At 40.3% G+C, this 8,946-nt stretch overlaps 1 non-coding gene across 1 annotated transcript; it reads right to left on the bottom strand.

The window, feature by feature from the left end:
* Positions 1-4,098: 4,098 nt before the first annotated feature.
* Positions 4,099-4,205, bottom strand: LOC141426072 (U6 spliceosomal RNA). The gene has a single exon (XR_012451179.1). It is a non-coding gene; the product is annotated as a U6 spliceosomal RNA (small nuclear RNA).
* Positions 4,206-8,946: the final 4,741 nt, after the last annotated feature.

Raw genomic sequence — 8,946 nt, 5'->3', positions numbered from 1 at the left:
ATTCCCATTCCAAAAGGGAGGAATGGGGGCTTAGAAAGGAGAGGTGGAACCAAAGCAAGACTGAAATCCAGCAGGGCAAACATTGACATTACATTCTGTTGCTCCATGTCTGGGATCCTGGTGATATGATGTAGCTCCAAACAGCTTAGCATCCCACCCTACAGCTTGCCAGCTGCAGCCCACACGGCTCTTTCCTAGGCTGGCTCTGCCCACTGTCAGTGGCTCTCCTCTGCAGATGTTCCATATTCCTGGCATCTCTAACTTCCTGGGGTCTCCATTGCATGCTCCAATTTACTCTCATAACTTCACACATTTCTCTCAGGGGCTGCCCACAGGGATTCCAACCCTCCTTAACATCGCATGGCTTCCTGGGGTTTCCTTTGTGGAAACTTCGATGGCTTCGTAACACCTGTATTCTTTATGCCTATAAAACCAGTATTATATGAATGATGCTACAGTTTGCCCTCAGCTCGAGCTGTTGTTGGCCCCACTTTCACCACGTCTGTAGTGGCCTCTGAGTAAGTACCTGGCTGAATCAGCATGGACAACTTTATAGGCAGTCCTATGTGAGCGGGTTGTCCCAGCCAGTGCTGTCTTCTCAGACAAAGCTTTTCAAATGTGTTGATACCTTTACACACTGAGCCTGTGACAGGTTGGGGTTTTGCTGAGTCCTAGATGCTCTCAATGCATCTTTCCCATTTCCAAGAAAGTACTTGGTTTCTTTTTGGCAAATTCTTTCTGTTTTGGGGGTTGGGGAGAACTGGGGTTTGAATTCAGGGCTTCTTGTTTGCAAAGCAGGCACTCTACCACTTGATTTATACTCCAGTCCTTGGTTTCTCTTTAAAGGTGCTAATCTCCTTAATGACCATAGGATTCCTGTCCACAACTTTCAACATGCTCATTTTCTGGCCAAAACTGCAAGTTTTTCAAATGTTTAGGCTCTGCTTTTTGTTCATTATTCTCCTTGTAATCTTGATTAAAAGCGGCCACCATTAATCATGCCACAGCCTGAATGCTGAACCGTCTTGAAATTTCCTCCACCATCCTTTCTCCATCACTTTTATTTTTTCATCACTGGGGTTTAAACTCAGGGCCTCACACTTGCTAGGCAAGTGCTCTTACTGCTTGCACCACTCCACTAGCCTCTCCATCACTTTCATTAATTTTTTTTTGCCCATATTGGGGTTTATGTAGATAGGTGCTCTATTGCTTGAGCTACACCTCCAGCCTCCTTTATCACCTTTAAACTCAATCTCCCACGAAGTATCAAGGTATGTGGACACATGTAAACAAATTCTTTGCCACAATGTAACACAAATGGCCTCTAGTCCAATTCCCAATATATCCTGTTCCCATCTAAAACTTCATAAGCACAACCCTTACTGTCTGCATTCCTATTGCCATTCTGATCACAGCACCCACCAGAATGACCCATTAAACTTTGTTTATGGTACTCTAGGCTTCCTCCAGCATGCTTCTCCAAATGATTCCAAACTCTTCCCTCAAACCAGTTCCAAAGGCTGAACAACTTCGTGAGGTCACAGCAATGACTTCACTCCTGGGACCAATTTTCTGTATTAATAAGTTTTTCATTGTTGTGACAAAGACCTGAAACAATTTAAAAGGAGGAAAAATTTATATGGGCTCATGGTTTCAGAGGTTTCAGTGCATGGTTAGCTGCTTTTTAAGTCCATTGCTTTTAAGTCCATAGCAAGGCAGAAATATCATAGTGAGGGAGGGCATACAGAGTAAAGCTGATCACTGAATAATAGCTAGAAAGTAGACAGGGAGACCAACAGGGGCCAGGGACAAGATATCCCTTTGAGCTGGCTCTGATGGCTTATGCCTGTAATTCTAGTTACTCAAGAGGTAACTGTGATCAGGAGGATCACAGTTCAAAGCCAGCCCAGGCAAATAGTTCAGTAGGGCCTTTCTTGAAAATACTCAACACATACAAAAAAAGGGCTGGTGGAGTGGCTCAAGTGATGAAGTGCCTGCCTAGCAATGAAGCCCTGAGTTCAAACCCCAGCGTCATAAAAAATAAAAAATGAAAAAAGATATGCCATTTAAACTATACAGTGATCCACTTCTTCTGACCAAGTCAAACTTTCTAGTTTCTACCACCTTCTAATAATGTCATCAGATTATGCATACATGAATGAATTAATCCTTTGGTAAGGTCAGAGCCCTCATGATCCAATCTTTTCTCAATTATTAGATCCACCAACTGTCCACTAAATTCAACATACTTCCTATCTGAACCACAACAACAGCAAAAAATTCAACATTCAGATGTCAGTAAAATTCAAGGATAAGGGTGAAGAGCAGTGTCTAGTAAGGGTTGGTTGCAGGGGTTCCAAGTTCAGGGAAACTCATTGATCAGTTAGGGAGTGTGGTTCTCTTACCTCCTGGTCTTCCACTCCCTTCTACTCTCCACAAATATGTGCCACCCCAAGCTTTTCTTCTTGCAGGCAATATAACCTTTGCTAAGGCTTGAGATCAGAGAAAATTTTACTTTGTGTTAGTCCTTGGCTCTAAATAAGGGGACCTTTACCCAGCATTAGCAGGAACCACCCTTGGGAGCCAGTTAGTGCTTCCTGGCACGTCCACAGCAATGAAAGCAAAAGGACAGAGTTCAGGAAACTCTTTGAGGGAAGTTCTCCTCACTTAATCTTACTCTTGTAAGGGAAGCAATGACAGAGGTGACTCCATTTTGGATGAGAGAGACACTTTAAAAGCAGACATCTAAAGAGGCATGGGAAACAATGGGCTTCTCAGAGAAATAACAAGCCTGTCATCAAAGTAACAAGATGCAGCTGCACAATGTGGGTAGTGGGCCCCAAGGCCAGGACAAGTTGGGTAGACTTCCAAGGTCAGGATGAACTGACCAGGCCCTCCTGGAATGTGCAGTTCCATAAGGAGAGGGACAAAAAGGTGGTCAGATTTAATGAGAAGTTGACGAGGCTCCAACCAATCACAAATACAGTTTCAAGGGAGAATAACTGGACCTAATCCAGTTAATGCCCTATATCATCTGCTGGACTTCAGCTATTCTTTGACTTAGCCCTTTCACTAAGTCCCACCCATCAGGGTGCTTTGCTATCCTTTCAATAAACTTTGTGCTTACTTTAACTCTTAACTCTTGGTCTGGCACCTTCAATCAGCAGATATGCCAGGACACAAACTCAGAAAACAACAATCTAGTATCACTTTGGTGCATTATACTGAACTGTACCTTGATTTAGTTTCTATAAGAGAAAGGAAGCTCCCACCTTGAAGTATTCTTAATTAGGTACCTTTGCACATTCAGCAAGATTCATAAGTGTCTTACCTAAGAGAATAAGTATCAGAAAGACCATTTGTCATGCTGATGATTGACTGCAGGGCCTGCACATGCCAAACATGAGCTCTGCCACTGGGCTATACCCCCAGCCAATAAAGCCCTCATTCATTTTGCAGCTCGTTATCACTGTCAGAAAAGTTGTTTCAACACAGGAAAATTAAGATTTAACATGTTCACATGCCATGCAAATATTGAATACTGAATGTACGTGTCTTGTTCCAGGGTGAAGTTATTAATCCTGTTTCAGACTCTGTTCTTGCTCTCTTCTTTAATTATAAGTTCATTCACAGATATTCACCTAACTTGTTCTTGTATTTCAGTCATATTTGTGCTTCGAAATCTGAAGCACTGAGTAAGAGCTTCCCTAAGCCACCCTTTTGAAAGGAGCTCTTGCTGCTCCTTATTGTATTTTAAACTTATTTTTAAATAGGAGTTATCAGTCCTTGATATATACTTATTGACTTATTTTTTATCTGTCTCACCACACAATGTAAGTTCTATGAGAGCAGAGACTTTCTATGTCTCTATCATTGCTATATCCCAATGCTTACAACATAACTGATCCTCAATAAATAATGTATTTGTTAAAGGAATGAAACAAAATGAAATGGGCATATGTATTTTCATGTCCTTGTTCTAATGGTGTTTGATGAAATTAAAAAGAGATAATAGTATAATGAGTAGTTTCCTAGCTCCAAAAATTCTTTCTAAACTAACCCTTTTCAGCATTAGCTATGTGGTCACTCTGAGTCTCTGTTTCTACTCCTTTTTGCATGAATTTGCGTGTCATCCTTGCTCAGGGGCCATGCTAACCTTCTCTGTATCGTTCCAGTTTTAGTATCTGTGCTACCGAAGCGAGCAGTTTCTACTCCTTGAGCAGTCTCTCTCACTAACCTCTGTTTCAGTCAAGGTGACTCAGGTAGGATTTACCCCTCCCTCTACTTTCAGGACTCAGCTTGTGTCCCAGGTACCCCTACCAATTGTTTGTGCTTTGAGATTTGACTTATGACCTAAGGGAGGTACTAGACAGAGTGCTCTCTGGGATTTTGGCTGACCTATAGGAAAATAGATGCACTTTACCTGCTCTGCAAAGATCAAGCCAGCCTAGAGCAGATAGTGGCCACTGCCTAGGGAGACCTGCTTGAGACTAAAAGCATGTTGATGCTAAAGCAGAGAGCAAAGGCTGAGAGAGAGTCAGAAAGAAAGAGACAGGTGGAGAGTGGTTCAGTGACATTATCTCGGGTCCCACATTCAGCCCTGCCCTCAGTTCACTGCATTCTTGGGTTTCCCAGTCATTTGAATGACTTCAATTCCTTTTGAGCACAACCAGTTTAAACGGATTGCTATCAGTGGCAATCAAAACACAAAACAACGTCTGTTGCTCATTTAGCCATATAAAATGTACTACATGAATTTTCACTTGTTTACTTAACATATTCAGGTTTTTGCCTAAAACTTATAAACACTGTTATAGTTCACAAAATAACCATATATATGCATTCCACTTAATTTTAACAGTTATATGTAGTAAGGTATGTATTATTATTTAGTTTAGTTTAGTTTTTGTTTTTTACTTTAGATTTTGAGGCAGGATCTTGCTTGGTAACCTAGGATGGCCCCTAATTCTCCAACTTCTGGGATTACAGGCATGTCTGACAATGCCCAACAGGTATGTTATTTTTTAAATTTATTAAACTGTAACTCATAGAAATAAAGCAATTTATCCAACATCAAACAGTTAATAAATGATAAAACAAGAATTGTAATGTGGGCCTTTTGACTTTAAATTCAAGGCCTACTCTACGGCTCCACAGTTGTTTTCTTAACTATTTGTACAGATTCCTCACTAATTTATTTTCTCTCTTAATGGAAGAGAAGCCCATTTAAGCTGGACCTTGCTGTTTGCTTTAGTTCCTAGGGGAACTTTCTGGAAGGAACAGGGATCAAAGAAGGGATTGGTTTCATTGGTGATGAGGGTGGACAGTTTGCCAGATCTTCTTCCTCTCACCAAGGAGCTTGTAATTACTAATGAAATAATGCATATGTGTTTTGTGATGTTTCCCAACTTTTTGACTGATTGGCACAATAAGAAATATATTTTAGGCTAGGTGCAATGTTTCAAGCCTGTTATCCTAGCTATGTGGGAGGCAGAGATCAGGAGGATGGTGATTTGAGATAAACCAGGGCTAAAAGATCATAAAACCCTATCTCAGCCAATAAAAGCCGGGTGTGTTGATGTGCGCTATCATCCCAGCTACATGGGGAAGGATAAATAAGAGAATTGTGGTCCAGGCTGGCATGGGCATAAAATGAGACCCTATCTCAAAAAATCTCCCCCTACCCAAGAGAAAAGGTATCACTGGCAGTATGGTTCCAAGGGAAGAGTCTAGCAAGCCTGCTTAGCAAGCTTGAAGCCCTGAGTTCAACCCCCAGGATGACCAGGAAAAAAAAAAATATATATATATATATATATATGTATATACACACACATACACATATATACACACATATATTTTTTACAACTCAGTTTACCTACATACATTATTAACATGAAGTTTCACAAAACAATACCTACTTAATACTTGTAACATTCTCTGACATTTTTTTCTTTTCTTTCTTTTTTTTTTTTTTTTTTTTGACAGAGAAGCAGGCCTTGATTTCCTGATCCTCCTGCCTCAGACTTCCAAGTGCTGGAATTACATGACATCTTCTATTCTACTTTTTCCCTTTCTTTTTTTCTGCAGTGCTAGATTAAACTCAGAGCCTTGTGAATGATTTCTACCACTGAGCAATAACCCCCGCTGTCACAAAATTAATTCCATAATCCAATAATGGGTTTGAAAATCACTGTTAAAGGTCAAGTATATGCACAGCCAAATCCAAGCTAAAGTTTATAATCACACAAACGTTGATGGAATTCAAATTATGTACTAAGCATATTGTTGCAAGGTTCAGGAGAATCAGAAACTTGAGGCCAGTCTGAGCTTATAGTGAAATCCTGCAGAGGCAGGACCTTTATTAGAAAGTGAGCTTGGATCAGTAGTGAGAGAAAGGAAGGAAGCAAAACTGGGCTGTGATGCAGAATTAAGTCTCAGCCATCCTTCAGAGCTATCTCCAGTTGGAGTGACAGGGAGGAATCTTTAGACTCCCACATAGATCAGTCACTGCATATGGGCTACTTGGGAAGAGAGTGTGATCTACAGTCCAGGGCCTCTGCCCACCTGTCAGCAGCACTCCTTCTCCAGCTAGAAAGGAGTCCTTCCTTCGCAAAATGAGCCTGGGCCCTTCATCCCAACGATAGCTTTTTCACAGTGATAGCTTGCAAGACTAGCAGAGTCAAGGGAGGAGTATTTTCAGCATAGATAAGACATAACTTTGGAAATAAGTACATAAATAGACGTATCCTAATTATCATTCTTTGTAGAAAAGTAATACATTTATGAGATATCCTCTATGTACCTGGCCTTTGCCAGAGCCAGGTATACAAAGATAAGATTATCTCCTCTACTGAGAGCTTACATTTTAGGGGGAGAAAAGAGCACACAACCAATAATCACTGCAAGGGGCTATGCTTATCTGGAGTGTGTGTGTGTGTGTGTGTGTGTGTGTATGTGTGTGTGTGTGTGTGTAGTATCCAGCCTGTGCTGGGTACATTTAGCTTCTCGGCAAATATATAGAAAATAAGTTAAAATGCTTGAGCAGAGTATAAAAAGTGCTTAGCTAGCAAGATGTAGGAGTAATTAACTTGCTTGAAGGAGTCGGGGAATGATCAAAAAGGAGTATTTTAAGGGAACCTTGAAGAATAAGCAGGAGTTTTTCAGGTAATGAAGGAGAAGAGCAGGAACAGCTAATCTCAGGCAGTTGTAGAGAAAACAAAAGGATGAAAAGGAATAATTGGAGAGTGGGTGGATGGAAAGTATGGCAGAAGAGCCTCTTCTTTAAATAAAAGTCAGATGATAAAGATACATGTTAACAGTGACACCTATACATATTGACATCTATGTAGATGAGTTGCTATTGCTGTCATATGAAATGTTTAGTGAATTTCCAGTCATAGGATTTTATAAAAGATAGTCTTTGAGCTAGATTTGAATGGAAGGGAACTGTTTGAGGTATACAAGATGGAATTGGTACTGAGTCATATTTGCGTGCTAACTGCTGGATCTAATGGATTTATATATTTTTTTATTTTTAAAATTTTTTATTCATTTATTCACATGTGCATACATTATTTGGACCATTTCTCCCCTGAATTTTCAGATTCATTTTGATGATTTGTTAAACTGCTACTCAGTGTGTAGAGAATTTTTAAGAATCTGAATCATGAGGGACATAGTTTCTAGTTTTCATTCTTGTTTTTATTTTTATTTTTGTATTGCCTTTGATTTTACTATCAGAGTAATACTTGTCTCATAAAATAAATGATAAATGTTCCCTCTAATGGATTTATATTTAAAGACTGACTTTACTGGTTAACTAGCTATGTGTCCTTAGGCAAATTACTTAACCAACCCCCCAAGCCTCTGATCCCTTGTTTGTAAAATGAAGATAACAGTAGTTCCTGATGGAGTTTATTGTGAGTCTTAATGCATGTTTATGGAGTGTTTGTCCCTAATAAGAATTCAATTAATGTTGTCAGTTATTAGAAGTGAGAATTGGGGGCTATCAAGACAAGATGTGTATGTGGGAAACAATGGCATATGGTAGAGCCTCATTGCAAAATCTATTCCTGTTTTTAATATTTTTGTGGTGCTGAGGATTGAACTCAGGACTTCGCACATGCTAGGTAAGTGCTGTGCCACTGGGCTATATCCCCAGTCCCATTCTTACTTTTCAAATTCATAAGCTCAAATAAGTCTTTTCCCTGCAAGATGTTATTTCATGGATGATTTTACAGATACTTCTATTTTTCCTTGAGGGGAAAAATGTTTCCCCAGCTCCTATTGCAGAAGCAAAGGAATTTGTCTGATATAGAACAAGGATAGGAGACAAATGGTGTGGTAATGATATGACTTTGAGTGCTTCAGAAACCCTCCCGGCAAAGACACTTTCAACTGCGATCCTGGATGGAAGAGCCACACTTTGTTGTACTGACGTGCCAGGGGTGTTCTGTTAGTAACCAGAGCCACTTGCGGAAAGCCAACTTGAGAATTTGAGTTGATTACTGCTCTTTTCCTATTTCCGTCTTCCATATTGTCATTTCCCAGTGGCAAAGTTTCCCCGTTCTTTCAGCTCCCTTCCTCCCAGATTGAGAAATCTTGGCTTGCCCTGGACTTCTTTTTCTTGCAATCTCAGTGGTTTTTTTCTTCTTTCTTTTCCATCAAGCACCAAGTCCTAGATTTGCCTCACTTTGTTGTCCAGCTGTGGGTCACTGATTGACTAGGCTAATGCCTGCGGCTTCTTAAGAACCCAAAGGGTAGACTAAGTGGCATTTTCACTTATACTTTGAGACACCTCATAATTGCATTAGTACTGCACGTACTATGTGGAAAATACATGTGGATTGTCAGGCTTTGGGTTAATTGGTTTCACCTCATGTCTCAGAGGGGCAGAGTTCTAGTGTGCAAGCAGCCCTGGTACAAGTTCCTGAAACAGCTTCACTC

The sequence above is a fragment of the Castor canadensis genome, chromosome 8 (genome assembly GCF_047511655.1).
Source record: "Castor canadensis chromosome 8, mCasCan1.hap1v2, whole genome shotgun sequence".
NCBI lineage: Eukaryota > Metazoa > Chordata > Mammalia > Rodentia > Castoridae > Castor > Castor canadensis.
Note: the sequence above shows the minus strand (reverse complement) of the source record. Positions and strands in the feature narration are given on the sequence as shown.